This window comes from Camelus dromedarius, unplaced genomic scaffold (genome assembly GCF_036321535.1).
Source record: "Camelus dromedarius isolate mCamDro1 unplaced genomic scaffold, mCamDro1.pat HAP1_SCAFFOLD_114, whole genome shotgun sequence".
NCBI classification, from domain to species: Eukaryota; Metazoa; Chordata; class Mammalia; order Artiodactyla; family Camelidae; genus Camelus; species Camelus dromedarius.
The window spans coordinates 5,016,022-5,031,810 of NW_026989787.1; positions in this window are offsets into that span (position 1 = coordinate 5,016,022).

Below are 15,789 nucleotides of genomic sequence, written 5' to 3' on the forward strand. Positions count from 1 at the left end.
TGTTGCTAAATTCTTTTAGTTTTTGCTTGTCTGTGAAGTTCTTTATCTCTCCTTCTATTCTAAAGGATAGCCTTGCTGGATAAAGTATCGTAGGCTGCATCATTTTTTCATTCAGGACTTTGAATATTCCTTGCCCCTCCCTTCTGGCCTGTACTGTTTGTGTAGAGAAATCAGCTGAAAATCTTATGGGGGTTCCCTTGTATCTCATTCTTTGTTTTTCTCTTTCTGCCTTTAGAATCATTTCCTATTCTCAAACCTGGTCATCCTAATTGTAATATGTCTTGGTGTGGGTCTGTTTGGGACCTCCTTGTTTGGGACGCTCTGTGCTTCCTGTACTTGGATATCTGATTCCTTCTTTAGGTTTGGGAAGTTTTCAGTCATGATTTCTTCAAATACCTTTTCAATCCCCTTTGTTCTTTCTTCTCCTTCTGGGACCCCCATTATGAGTAGGTTGGCATGCTTTATGTTATTCCATAGGTCCCTTATATTGCTTTCATTGGTTTTTATTTGTTTTCTCTCAGCTGTTCTGTTGTCCTGTCTTCTAAGTCACATATTCATTCCTCTCAATTATCTAGCCTACATTTTACAGCCTTTAGCTCAACTCTCATCTCAGCAAATGAGTTTTCCAATTTTCACTGGCTCCTCTTTAGAGTTTCAATTTCATTTTTTGACATATTCTCTGTCTCTATAGACAATCTCTTTTAGTTTCTTCAGTACTTTGATCACTCCTTTCTTGAAATCATCTAGTAGACTATCAATGTCTATTTCATTGATTGTTCTTTCAGGGGATTTATCTTGTTCTTTTAATTGAGAGAGGTGGCTCTGCTTCTTCATCTTGCTTATATCTCTCTGGCACTATGGCTTATGGAGTATCAGTTATCTACTGTCGTCCTTTAGGAGTTTATTTATTTATATAAAGTGGATGCAGAAATAAAACTAAGCACAAAGAAATTAGTTTTAAAAGCAGTATAATCAATAACAGAAGAACATATTGAAACAAGATAACAATTGAGTTGGGATGAATTTTTAAAACATTAAAGGAAGAAAAATATTTGAGAACAGAGTATCATCATAACAGAAGCACAAAACAAAGATAAAAATGAAATTGGACAAATTGAAAGATAATAATATTAGTATTTTAAAAGAAAAATTTAAAAGTGATTAAAAATAGAAATATAAAAATTATTTAAGAAGTAACATTTAAAAAGTAAAAGAAAATGGAACAGAAAAAGAAGAGAGGATGTTCCCGTGGAGATTGTGTGCCCTTAATAATTTTATCAAGAGGTCTTTCTTAAATAAGTGTGGTTGCCAAGTCTTACTTCTGTGCCTTTTGTCTGTTATCCCTTTGGTTACGGATGTGGCCGTTAACCTGTTAACCAGAGCCTACCCTGACTATTGAATGGGGACTCCTATTTGTTTTGTGGTTGTCACAGCTCCTGTCCCTGCCTTGTTTCATGAACTCAGCTCATTGGTTCCAGAGACCCTCTGGTCACACCCTTGGTCTGTGCTGCTCCCAGTGCCTGTAGGTAGACATGTCACATCTCCTCCCAATGCTGCATCTTGGTGCTGCTCTCCTGCATGGTAGGTTGGCAGGGTGTGCCCCTTCCCAATGCCGTGTCCAGGTGCAGCAGTCCTGCACAGTAGTTGGGTTGGTTGCTCCCCTGTTCAGTGCTACTCCCCACTCCACATCTTTTCCACACTTTGTAGGTGGGCTTGAGGCAAATGGCCACACCAGCCCTAGTCCCTGCTCTTTGCCAGAACTCTGCTCCTTGTTCATTTGTCTTAGAGGTGCGAGTTCATAGACGCACCAGGACAGAACCTTCCTATATGTCTGGGGATGTAAACAAGTCTGAGTCCCACCTATGAGGCTGCAGAACTGCCAGGTACATATTCAGGTTTCAACCCTGCCTCTGCCTGGGTGGGTATGATGGCTGTGGCTGAGCCTCATCACTCTTCTTCTGAGAAATCACCAGTTATGTTGCTGTGGGTCAGCAGAGACAAAGGACAAACCTCCCCTTCCCTCAGGCAAGCCAGCAAAGTTGCTTTGCTTTATTTTTTTTTTCTTATTTTATGGGGGGCCCAGGCTGTTCTGATCTGTATACAATCCAAGCAGTTGTCCACAGCACACTGTAGTCCCCCAGGGTTACCTCTGTACAGTCAACCAGAGTCTGCTTGTATCCAGCAGCCTGTCCCTTCCCATCCCTGATTCACTTCTAGGTTTGGGGGTTGTTGACACACTTTGTGCCCATATAACTTAATTCTGTCAGTCAAGGGCGGTTCTGTACACATCTGAGCCTCAGAGGTTCCCTGTCCATCCTGCTGACCTCTCCGTTGGAAAGGGGGAGACCCAGTCAACCAGCACTATCCCTCCTTTGCTGCTCCCTCTTCAAAGGACCAACCCCAAGCCATTTTGCATTTTCTTCCTTCTTTTTTCCGTTTCTCCTACCAGATTGGTGGCACATTTCGTCTTTTGAAGATGGCAATGTTTTATCAAAGTTCAGCAGATGTTCTGAGTGGATGGGTGTGTCTGTGAATATCAGTCTTGGTGTATTTATTGGAGAGGATAAGATACAAGTATCCTTCTACTCCACTATCTTGGCCTTTCTCCAAGAATATGCACTCTTAATAATTTTGTCATAAGGTTGTTTTTAATTATGGGTGGTTGCCAAGTCTTCCTTCCATGCCTATTGCCTGTTATCCCCTTTGTTGGTGGTGTGGCTGGTGTTCTGGTGGCCTGAGTCTGCCCTGGCTATTGAGCAGGAGCTCCTTTTTTTCCTGTGGTTGTCACACTCCTGCCCATATCCTGCTGTGAAAACTCCACTTGCTGGTTCCAGAGGCCCTCCAGTCGTGCTCCTGGTCTGTGTCCCAGCATCAGTTTGTGGGTGGTCTGCACCCCCACCAGATGCCTGGTCCCAGCACCACACTTGTGCAAGGTAGTTGGCAGGTAGCTCCCCTGCCGCATTAGGTCCATGCTTCATAGGTGGACTCAGAGAAAACAGCTGCACTAGCCCTCATCCCTGCTCTGTTCCAGAACACTGCTTCTTGTCCATTTGTCTTAGAAAAGCCAATTCAGAGAGGCATCAGTGTGTAATGGTCCCCTCTGCTTGGGACTGTAAACAAATCTCAGTCCCACCTATGAGGTTGTGGAGCCCCTAGGTAGGGATTCGGCTTTTGACCCCTCCTTCACCTGGGAACCATGAACCAGAAAATATGGTGGCTATGGCTGAGCCTTGACTCTCTTCTCCCAAGAAGTCTCAAATAATGGCACTGTGGGTCTGTGGAAACAAAGGCTACGGATCCCCTTCCCCCCAGGGCACACCAGCAGTGTTGCTTTGCCTTTTTTTTTTTTTTTTTTTGGATTTTATGGGGGACCCAGGCTGATCTAATCTGTATACTCTCCCAGCCATGGCACACAGAACATTGCAGTCCCCCAAGGTTTCCTCTGTACAGTCAGCCCGAATCCTCTGCTCGACTCAGACAGCCTGTCCCATTCCACCTCTGCTGGTACACGTCTAGGGCTGGGGATCATTGGGACTCTTTGTGCCCAATTAACTTAGTTCTGTCAGTCAAAGGCTATTCTGTACAGATCCGAGCCGCAGATGTTCCCTCTCCATCTTGCTGAACTCGCCATTGGAGTTGGGTAGACCCAGTGTATTAATGCTATTACTCCTTTGCAGCTCCCTCCTCATTGGAATGGTCCTGAACTATTTTCCTTTTTCTTCTTTTCTCCTACCAGATTTGTGGAAAATTTTATCTTTTGAAGAAGGCAATATTCTGTCAAAGTTCAGCAGGTGTTCTGGGTGGTGGGTGTGTCTGTGGATGTCACTCTTGGTGAATTTGTGGGAGAGGGTGAGCTCTGAGCATCTTTTTTACTCCACCATCTTTCCTCCTCCTTCACTTTTTCTTTTGATTGGAACACTTAGTCCATTGACATTTATAGTAGTTATTTTATAGATGTGGTTTTATTGTCATTTTGAAATTTGTTTTCCAGTTGATTTGGTATTTCTTATTTGTTTCTTTCTTTTAATTTTTTTTTTTCATTTTTGTCATATGATAAATTTCTTTTCTATAAGCTTGGTTTCTTTTTGGGTTTTATGACTCTTTATATACTTCTGATTTGTGATTATCTTGTCTTTCAAGTATGGTAACCCCTTACTTCATCTGTTTGGTTTTAGTTGATAGTCATGTAGGCTCAAGTGCATCCTAAAAAGAAAGAAGACAAAAAGAAAGAAGAAAAAAAAAAAGAAAGGGGACAAAATCTATATTCTCTTGCTCTCCTCTTTCACCTTTTATGATTTTGCTATTCTCTCTTTCTTTCTTGCTTTCTTTATTGACTTACTGACTTATTTATATCTTCATGTTTTCCCTTGCAATTCACTGTATTTATTGCATTTCCAATTATGGTTTCCTAATTTCTATAGCTTCCTGTTTATGTTTTATTTAGATTAGAACTTTCAATTTTTTTTTAGCATAGATTTAGTACTGCTGAATTCTTTTAGTTTTGCTTGTCTGTGTAATTCTTTCTCTCTCTTTCTGTTCTAAAGGAGAGTCTTTCTAGATAGAATATCCTAGTTTGCAGCCTTTTCTCATTCAGGACTTTGAATATATCTTGCCACTCCCTTCTGGCCAGAAGTTTTTATGTAGAGAAATCTGCTGAATGCTTATGGGGCTCCCTTGTAACTAACATTTTGTTTTTCTCTCACTGCCTTTAGAATAATTTCTTTATCTTTAACTTTAACCATTTCAATTATAATATGTCTTGGTGTAGGTCTGTTTGGTTTCTTCTTGTTTGGGACCCTCTGTGCCTCCTGTACTTGGATAATTCTTTCCTTCTTAAGGTTTGGAAAGTTTTCAGTCATGATTTCTTTAACTATATTTTCAATCCCCTTTTCTCTTTCTTCTCCTTCTGGGACCCACTATTATGCATAGGCTGGCGCACTTTATATTATCTTGCTTTAATTGGTTTTTATTGGCTTTTATGTCTGCTGTATTGGGTTATTTCTTTTATCTTGTCTCCTAAGTCATTTATTCATTCCTCTGCATTATCTAGTCTGTTTTTGATTGCCTGTAGTTGAATTTTCTATTTTTAACTAGCTCTTCTTTATAGTTTAAATTTTCTTTTCAAAGTTTTCTGTCTCTATTGATAGTCTCTTTTAGTTCTTTCAGTGTGTTGATCATTCCCTTTTTGAAGTTTAGTAGACTATCAGTCTATTTTACTGTTTGTTCTTTCAGGGGATTTCTCTTGTTCTTTTAATTGAAAGTGGTTCCTCGGCTTCTTTATTTACTTATATTTCTCTGGCTCTATGTATTTCTTCTAGACCCGTTTCTGAGCTGTGGTGTGTAGTAGGCAGGGTGGGAGCACTTCAGTTGTGAAGAAAAATAGGCAGGAGATTTCCACTGGGGAGTTCCCTCTTTGGTGTTGTCTGTCACTTGTTATGCAGACTTACAAAGTACTATTTGTTGATGTTGGCTTTATCCCTGCTTTAGCTTTGGGAATGTCAGCCACCTACTCTGGTGCCCCTCAGGTTCTGAGCCCCAGGAAACATCAGTGCAGATCCAGCAGTGTCAGTCCCTTGGACCTGCCTTAGCAAGTGTGTAGTCACACACATGAATTTGTGGTCCACTACAGGTTCAGCTCAAACCCCAATCCCGCATCCACATATGGAACCATACACCACCCCTTTGTAAATACCCTCACTGGACACCCTTCTTGAGTCAGAACTCCACTCACTGCCTGTAAGTCCCAGAGGTGTGGATCCACAAAGTGACCAGGGAGAGCAAATCCACCCTCTCTTCCTGGGGCTGTAAACAAATCTCAGTCCCGCCTGTGAAGTTGCAATGGCACAGGATATGGATTCAACATTCAGCTCTGCCTTTGTGCAGCAGTGTTGGCTATGACCAAGCCCCATTTCTCTTCTCATGAGAACACACCAACAATGGAGCCAAGTGGAGAAAGTGACTTTGGCACAGCCATGCTTCATTCCTCCCCCATTATACCAACATTGGTGCTTTTTTATGTGAGTTTCAGTCTGTTCTGTTCCACACACACACACACACACACACACACAGCCAGAGCTCACACTGCCCTCTAGTTTCCTGATGCTGCCTCTCTGCAGTGTGACCCAGCCCTCTGCCTGGGCTCTTCACTGACTCCAGTAGCCAGTCCTGGCTCATCCCTGCTAGTTCATGTCTAGGGCTGGTCATCACAGGGACCCTCTGTGTCAGTATTCCCCAGTTCTGCCTGCCATGCAGTTGCCACTGTCTCCTCCAAACCTTGGAAGCTCTGCTTCTTTCCTAGCTGATCTCCCAGCTAGAGAGGTTGTGTCCCAGTGTGAGGGTGCCTTTCTTCCTATGCTACTTTTTCCCTGCAGGATCAGTCCTGCACTGAATTTGTCTTTTTTCTTTTTATTCTTTACCATATTTTGTGAGAATCTTCCTGTATTTCAAAATGAGAGACACTGTGCCAGAATTCAGGAGGTTTCTGTGCAATTCAATGTTTTTGTAGATGTAATTCTTTGTGTATTTGTGGGAGAGGTCAAGCTGTGAGTCTGTCTACTCTGTCACTTTGGCTCCTTCAAATTTTAAAATAGGGCTAGGTCTTTCTTAATTACTCTCAACAAGCTGTTGTAGTTTCCAGCGTACATGTCTTGTAATTTTTCCTTGCCTCTATTGGATGCGGATTCAGAACATACACAACCTTCTAGAGAAACTTGTCCCACCCTGCCATTTGCTGCCAACTAGCTGGCCTGTGTCTGAGTCACCAAAAGGTTTTGTTCTTTATCTGATTCTTAATTCTTTAGAATTTATCATTTTACTCTCATAAATGCTGACTGTACTTGTAACAAATACTTTAAAATAAAAATAATAAACTTTATGCTGTGGATTCAATATGAATGAATCTCAAGTAACATATGCTTTAAATACCTTAGAATTAGTAAATCAATATAGATACATTATGAACACTTGAAATGTTGCCTAAAGGAGAAGTGCAGAGATTTGCAAATCCCACCCCCAGAAGTGACCGTCATGAATGGCTTGGTGAACATCTCTCAGTCTCTATCTCTCTTATTCTCTCTGCCTCTGTCTCTCACACACCACAAGATTCATTTACATCTATGATGATTTGACACATATGTGGTCATAGATGGCATCTGGGATGTAGATGATGGATTAACAAGCATCCAAACTGAGGGCTTCCTTGACATCAGGTAAAGACCTAGCACTCATTTTTCCAGCTGCACAACAATAATTCCTCCATGTGAACCGGAACTGATGAATCCCACCCCATCTCCATGAACATTAGTGTTGCTTCCAGTCTCCTACTAGTTAAACCAGAACTGTGATGAACATCCTTGAAAAGACGTCTTTGAAAAATTGTGCAAGAATTTTAGTATGATCAACACTAAGCATCAGCACTACTCGGAAAGTGGTGAACTTGTGGAACTGTAATTCATCCTGCATACTGTTCTCCCAGAGAGGAGTGTCTGCTCACTCTTCCCTCCAGGGGATCTACTGTGGCCTCTGCCTCCTCATGTTGTCACTAGAGCTGGTTGTCACCAGGCTAAAGTCCTGCCAGTGTGATGGTGACCAATGCTGTCTCCAAAGTGTGTACATCTGTGTGCATCCTCAATTGAGAGGTCAAGCACCTCTAATATACACTGGCCACCTGCATTGCCTCTTGTTGGAATTGCATGTGTTTGTTCTGTTTCTGTTTTGAACACAGTGTTTCAAGAAGTTTTTGGACCACAGGGATGTGAAACCTTTCTCTGACTTTAGGTTATGAAAAATCATTTTTCCAGGTTGTGGTTTGTCTTTCATGGCTTTTGAATATTATTATTTTTTATTTTGTAGGTTATGTTTTGCCACAGGAAGAGCTAAGCATCTCCCTTCTGGCTCTGGTTTCACATATAGAATAGCAGTGCCTATCTCGAGATTATGCACATAGTTACTAAAAATTTTCATTTTGTACATCTCATGTTTAATCCACCTGGGTTTCCCTTTCAAATAACCAAAATGCTACTTCAAGTAAAAAAAAAAAAACAACAGTCCCTTGTTAAAATATGAGAGCAGACACAAACAGCCAACTTTTGTATGATTTCATTGATAGGGAACATCCAGGGTAGGGAAAGACACACAGAAAGAAATAGGATTAGGGCTTGTCAGGGGCTGGGGGAGGGAGAAAAGAGAATGTGTGCTTTGGATACAGGGTTTTATTATGAGGAAAGAAACAGTCTGAAACTAGACAGTGATGATGGTTACACAGCAGTGTGAATGCAGTTAATGCTCCTGAATTGCACAATTTAAAATGGAAAAACATCTAAATTTTATTATTGTAAACTTAAAACATAAAAATAGATGATACTCTAAATGACATGAAAGAAAACAAGGAAATTACAGAAAAAAACAAACAAAAATGATGCCAGGAGAAGGGAAGTAAAGTTTGGGTCTGGGAGTGGGTTGATTCTGAGAATTAGATGACAGTGTTGGTGTTTGCAGAGGCATCTCAGCCCGTAGGGGTGGTGATGCCTGAATTGGCTCTGTGTCTCATAGAAGTGTGTGTGTAGGTGCAGGAGGAGCTACAAGATCAGGCTCAGGGTCTCCCTGCAGGACTGGTAAAGTAACCTGTCTCTAGGTCTCCTGTAGGGCTAGTCTTACAGTCTCCCTGCAGAGCTGGTGGGATGTGACATTGTTTTGTGTTTTTTGCAGGTGCAGGTTCGGGTTCCCCTGCAGGGTTGGTAGAATGGGACCCAGTCCTGTGTCTCATGCAGGATCCAGCTCAGGATCTCATGCAAGACCAGGCTCAGGGTCTCCTTGTAAGACTTGTGGAATGAGACCCCATCCTATTTCTCCTGCAGCAGCAGATTCATGGTGTCCCTGCAAGGTTTTGCAATTTCACCCTACTCTGTATCACCTGCAGGAGCAGGCTCAGACTGTCCCTGCTGGGTTGATGGAATATGACAAATCTCTGATTCTCTTGCAGAAGCAGGCTCAGGGTCCCTCTACAGGGCTAGTCAATTTTGTTCCAGTCCTAGGTCCCTTGCAGGTGCAGGATTGGGGTCTTCTTTCAGGGCTGGTGAAATGTGACTCAGCTGTTGGTCTCCTGCAGAAACAGGCAGAGTTTCTCCCTGCAAGCCTTCTGGAATGAGACCCAGTGCTGGGTCTCCTACAGGAGCATGCTCGGGGTCTCTATGCAGGGCTAGTGGAATTGGACCTGGCTAATGGTCTCCCTGCAGTGCTGTTGGAATTGGTCCAATTCTTGGGTGTCTTGAAGGTGCAGGCTCTAAGTCTCCCTGCATTGCTGGTGAAATGTGAGCCAGTTGTGGTTCTCCTGAAGGAACAGTCTCAGGGTTTCCCTGCAGGGCTGGTGGATGGGACATAGTCCTGAGTCTCCTGGAGGAGCAGGCTCTGGGTCATTTTAGAGCTGTTGCAATATGACCAATCTCAGGTTCTCCTGCAGGAGTAGGCTCGGGGCCTTCCTGCAGGGCTAGTGGAATTGGACACGGCTCATGGTCTCCCTGCAGTGCCATTGGAATTGGTCCAATTCTTGGGTCTTTTGAAGGTGTAGGTTCTAAGTCTCCCTGCATTGCTCATGGAATGTGACCTGGCTCTGGGTCTTCTGCAGGAGCAGGCTGATAAATTACCTGTAGGGCTGGTGGAATGTGACATGGCTCTTAGTCTCCTGCCAGAGCTGATTCAGTGTCTTTCCACAGGGCTGGTAGAATTGGCCCCAGGCCTGGGTCTCCTGCTTGTTCAGGCTCAGGTATCCCTGCAGGGCTTGTGGAATGTGACTGGGTTTCTGTTTCCTTCAGGGGCAGGCTCAGACTCTCCTTGCAGTGTTGCTGGAATGGCACATGGCTCTGAGTTTACTGTAACAGCAGTCTTATGTTCTTCCTACAGGGCTAGTGGAATATGACTCAGACCTTGGTCACTTGCAGGAGCAGGCTAGTTTTCTCCCTGCTGGGATGGTGGAATCAGACCCTGTCCTGGGTCTTCTGCAGAAGCAGGCTCCAGGTCTTCCTGCAGGGCTGTTGGAACATGACCCCATCACTTGTTCTGCTTCAGGAATAGGCACAGGGTCTCCTTGCAAGGATAGTGTAATTGGACCCAGCTCAGGGGTCACTACAGGGCTGATGGAATGTGACCTGGCTCTGTGGTTCCTGCAAGTGTAGGTTCTGTGTCTCCCTTCAGGGTTGGTTTAATGGGACCCATTCCTGGGTCTCCTGTAGAAGTAGGCTCAGAGTCTCCCTGCAGGGCTGATGGAATGGGACCCATCTCTGGGTCACCTGCCAGAACAGATTTGGACTCTACCTTCAGGCTGGAGGAATTGGGCCTGTTCTTGCATTTCCTGCAGGAACAGGCCTTGGGTCTTCCTGGAAGAATACTGTAATATGACCCATCTCTGGTTCTCTTTCAGGAGAGGCTCATGGTCTCCCTAGAAGGTTAGCAGAATTTGTCCCATTCCTTGGTCCAAGGCTCAGGGTATCCCTGCAAGGTTGGTGGAATGGGACCTAGTCCTGTGTCTCCTGCAGCAGCAGGTTCTGTTCTCTTTGCAGGGCTGGTGGAATGTGACTCCACTCTGTAGTATTTTTTGCAGATGCAGGCTTAGGGACCCCACCAGAACTGATGGCTCTTAGTCTCCTATGGGAGCAGGTGAGGGATTCCCTGCAGAGCTGGTGGAATTGGTCCCAGTCCTCGGTCTCTTGCAATTGCAGGCTCAGTGTCTCCCTGCAGGGTTTGTGGAATATGACTTGGCTGTGGGTATCCTGCAGGAGCAAGCTCAGTGTTTCCGTGCAGGGTTGGTGGAATGAGATCTAGTTCTGGCTCTTCTACAGGAGGAAGCTGGGGTTCTCCCTGGAAAGGCTGATGGAATTGGACTGGGATGTCTGTCTCCTGCAGGAGCAAGCCTAGGGAGTACCTGCAGAGCTGGTAGAATGTCACACAACTCTTGTTCTTCTGCAGGAGCTGGCTCATGTTCTCTGTGAAGGGCTTGGTCTCCCCCAGGAGCAGGTTTGTAGTCTCACTACAGGGCTGGTGTTATGTGACCCGCTCTGTGTTTTCTGCAGATGCAGTCTCAGTGTTTGACTGCAGGTTTGGTGGAATGGGACGAAGTCCTGGGTTTCCTGGAGTAGCAGGCTCACAGTCTCCCTTCTGGGGTATTGGAATGTGACCCAGTCATGTGTTTCCTGCTGAAGTGGCCTCAGGATATCCCTGCAGGGCTGTTGGAATTGTACCTCGCTCTGTATCACCTGCAGGATCAGGTTTGTGCTCTCCCAGCAAGGCTGGTGGATTTGGACCTATTCCTGGGTCTCCTGCAGGAGCAGGTTTTCAGTCTTCCTGCAGGGCTTCTGGAATATGACATATCTCTAATTATCCTGCAGGATCAGGCTTGTGGGTCACCCAGCAAGGCTAGTGGAATTGGACCCACTTCAAGGTCTTAGTGCATGGTTGATGGAATGGGACCCAGTCCTGGGTCTCCTGCAGGAATTGTCTCAGAGTCTGCCTGCAGGACTGGTGAAATTGGACCCATTACTGAGTCTCCTGCAGGAGGAGGCCCTGCATCTTCCTGGAGGGATGGTGGAATATGACAGAGATCTGGTTCTCCTGCAGGAATAGGCTCAAGGTCTCCCTACAAGGCTAGTGGAATTGGACACATTCCTGGATCCATTGCAAGTGAAGGCTTGGGGGTCTTCCTACACAGCTGGTGGAATGTGATTTGGCTCTGAGTCTCCTGCAGGAATAGGCTCAGGGTCTCCTTGAAAGATTGGTGAAATGGGACACAGTGCTGTGTCTCTTGCAGTAGCAGGCTCAGGTTCTCCCTACAGTGTTGGTAAAATTGGACCTGGCTCTAATTCAACTGCAGTAGCAGACTGAGGGTATACCTGCATGGCTGGTTTAGTGTGAAGGAACAGCAAGTCTTAATACATTTGACCACTACTGGGAAAAGTGTAAACAGGGCTTGGTGCATGGTCTCTTGTATTGTCTGAAAAAGCCCCTTGAGATGTTGATTCTGATGACCTCTTCCAAGAACTTGAACACTTTTAGAATCTCTGTCAACTCATCTTGTTTAGACTGAAGGAATCTGCCTTTCATCAGTTCTTGGAATAGAGATCAACACAAAATGAAAGAGGGAAGAAAAAATTACCAATCTATCTATTGAGAAATCAGCTGAAGACATTAGAAAGTTCTCTTGCAATGCACTTGTTTCTATTTTGGTGCATTTAGAATCATTTCTTTATTATCAACTTTGGCCATTTAAATTAGAATATATATTGTTGTAGGCCTACTGGGGTTCATTATGCTTGGACCCTCTGTGCTTCCTGTGTTGAGATAGCTGGTTCTATCTTTGGTTTAAGAAAATTTCAGTCTGATTTCTTCAAATATCTTTTCAAACCATTTGTCTTTCTTCTTTTCCATGTGGGATCCCTATGAGTCATAGACTGGTATGTATTCTCTTATCCCAGGTTTCAGTTGCATTGCTTACATTGGTTTTCACTTGCTTTTCTATGTCGTGTTCTGACTGAGTGATTGCGGTTATCCTGCTTTCGAAGTCACTTATTTGTTCCTCTGCATTATCTAGTCCGATTTGGACTGTCTTTAGCTTAGCTATTCTCACCGTTGAATTTTCTGATTCTATTTGGCTCATCTAAAGTGTTTCTCTTTCCATTTATACTAGCCTGCATTTGTATTCATAGACTCAAGATTTCCTTCAGTGTTTTTATGTCCTCCCTTTTCAAGTCATGTTCTAGTAAATTTTGGTGGTCTAATACATTGGATGTTCTTTCAGGAGACTCCTGTCTTTTGAAAATTTGCAATGGTTCTTTTAACTTTATTATATCTCTCTATCGCTATGGGTTAAGGATTATCAGTTATCTATTATAGACTTGAACAGCTTTTGTAAGTGAAATCATTTCTGTGCACATTTAGTATTAATGCTGTGAGGATTGTTTTTGGTATGTAATGATGCCATGCATTCCTTCTGTGTCTGTTGCCTGTTATATCTATGATTGCTAGTGTGGTTTTTGTTGTGGTGAATACAACCTATTCTAGTAAAGTTAGCTGAGTGTCATTTTGGTTAAATGCTTATCATAGCTCTGACAGTGCTGGGAATAGTAATTTTTGCTGGAATAGAGGCTTCCAAATGGTTTCTGGGCTGCCGGCTGGATATGTGGATAGGGAATGGTTCCAATACACTCTCATGGAAGTGCATTCATACTTACTATTGCCACGGAAAAGTCAAATTTTTATAATGGGTTCCCTCAGGTTCTCTGCAAACAAAAACAAAAGTGGAAACAAATCTAATGATGTCACAGATTAGAACCTGTTGAAGCATGCAGTGCCACAGTTGGATCCTTAGTGTAGTACTGGGTCAGCACCACAACTATTGTTGCATTAGCATGTGGTAGTCAAGGCTGATGGAAAGGCTTCAAATTCACCTATTGTTCAGCAGATCTCTGCTCCAAGAACTCTTGCAATAAGGCATTGGAACTCAAAGGCAAGCATGAGGCATTTCAAAAACCTCTGCTTTGGACAATAAGAAATTTCAATCCTGCCTATGAAAGTTGCAGATCCTTGGGCTATAGAATCTGATTTCAACAATAAATTGCCCTGGATTCTAGAAACTAGATGAAGATGGCTCTGAATGAGACCCATTTCTCCTTTATGGAGAAAATGAGCAATTATACCGTGGATGTGGAAAGACTGTGACTAAGGCCCTGGGTTACTAAGATAATCCACAACACATATGCCAGCAGATTTAATATTAAGAGAGGACCCAGGCAGATCTGTTCTCTAGATAGTACCAACCACAGCCCAAAACAATCTCCAAACCCCTGGGAATAAATTTGTGACATCAGCCACAGCCCTAACACACAGATTCCACAGGCAGTCCTAGCTCAAAATTAACAGGTGGAGTATTGGTCTGGGAATGAATTGCAGAGAAATTTTGTGATTATTGCTTTCAGATATGTCAACCAAACGTCCACTATGCACTCTTTTAACCCTCAGCACATTGTTTTCCATCTCAAATGGCCTGTCCACTTTAGAGTGTGCATTCCAGTAAAACACAGTTTCCCCTTTACTTTAGTGGATCCTAAAGCTTTTAATACTGATTTCAAACCCAAGGGCCACTGAATCAGTCAGACCAGATGCACGGCTTCTCTAGTTGAGCCCCACATGTGCTCTATTGGCAAAATGCCAAATTGATCCTGGGCCTGCAAGATGCAGTGTATGTGGCCATGGCAAATATCGAAAAACTCAACCTCACACGCCAATGTGGTTGCTTCCTTACTGGGGTAACAGGTCGGTTTGCTCTCTTGATAGAACCCACCACAACCCACAACACACTCCAGATCCCTGAGACTCAGCGTGTGCCATTATCTGTAGCTCTATACCTCATTTTCCGCTGCCTCTGCTAGCTCAAATTTGGCAGATCGGATCTTGGTCTCAGAATCAATTGTGGGATATTTTGTGCAGATTTCTAGGAGTTATGTCAGCCAAGCATCTGCTGTGCACTCTTCTAACACTCAGCGTATTACCTACAGTCCCATGTGTGCTGTCTGCTTGAGAGTGTGCGTCCAAGTAAAACAGAGTTTCACCTTTGCTGCTCCATCTGCAGAGGTCAGATCCTGCACAGATTTCCATTCTCTACTTTGCCTTCTCCTGCTTCCAGGTTTTCTGAGGCCTCAGCCTGTCTTTGGAAGTAACAGACCACTCTTCGGAAAGTGTCCTGTGCCAAGAGCTGGGTGAGTGGAAGTTTACATTGCTGTGTACATGGGAGGGAGTGAGTGCAGGTTGCACTTGTTCTCTGCCAACTGGGCATCGATAAATCAACACTTTCCAGATGTAATTCACAGAAATGTGATGTTTGTTTAGCTCTGTTTTCTATAAAGCCTTGGTTGGAGGGATGGTCAGAAGACTCCAATTTTGACATTGTGTTGATAACAGAGTTGCAGTTTTTAAGAAGGTCAATAGAATTGATTTACATGTTTTGGGATTTATATGAAAATGAAGTTAGTGTTTGAAACGTACTAAATTTACCTAGAAGCCAGACTTGTCAATTTTTGTAACATTATGTCAGCTCTAAGAAAAATGTAGACAGATAGAAAGTAAAATTGCAGTCCAAAATGTTGAAGGGGACATGTCAACTCTTTAATGTTGAATCCTCCAACACCAACAGGAACCATGAAGTAACTATTGAAACCATGAAATAACCGAGAGCCAGGTTTTCCGTTGTGCATGTGGTGCCCTATAATCCCAATGACACATACTGGCCAAGGTTGGCATTTCAAGGGGTAACATTCCTCTCTAGGAAAGTACAAGAAAAACCAAACAAAATATATACATTTAGGCTTGATTCCAAAAGCACATACAGGCATTTTAGCTATGAGAACCCTGCTGCAGCTATGCTAGGCTATTGAAAAGCAGGTGTTCTTCTATCAGTGATGAGAACGCTTAATCATCCGATCATGTTGGGTAAAGCAATTTAACACAACCAAGTCTGCACCCCCAATATATCGTGCACCCGGTGCTTGGCTGAAGAGAAAGACGGTCCACCAAACCTGTGTCTTTAAAGGCTTTCACGACTTTTACAGTTCAGGTCACTATCTGACATAATATTTACCTATACTGTCTTGAAACACTGAGGCCTAGTACATATTCAAGTTCAGTCAAAGATTCCTCTCACTTACCACACTCCCTTCACCCCAGACAAGACATAAACCCAGCATTTGCTGAATCTAGGGGAAGGTCATCATTTCTTTGTTTGAGCTAATTATTCAATTCCTAACTAAT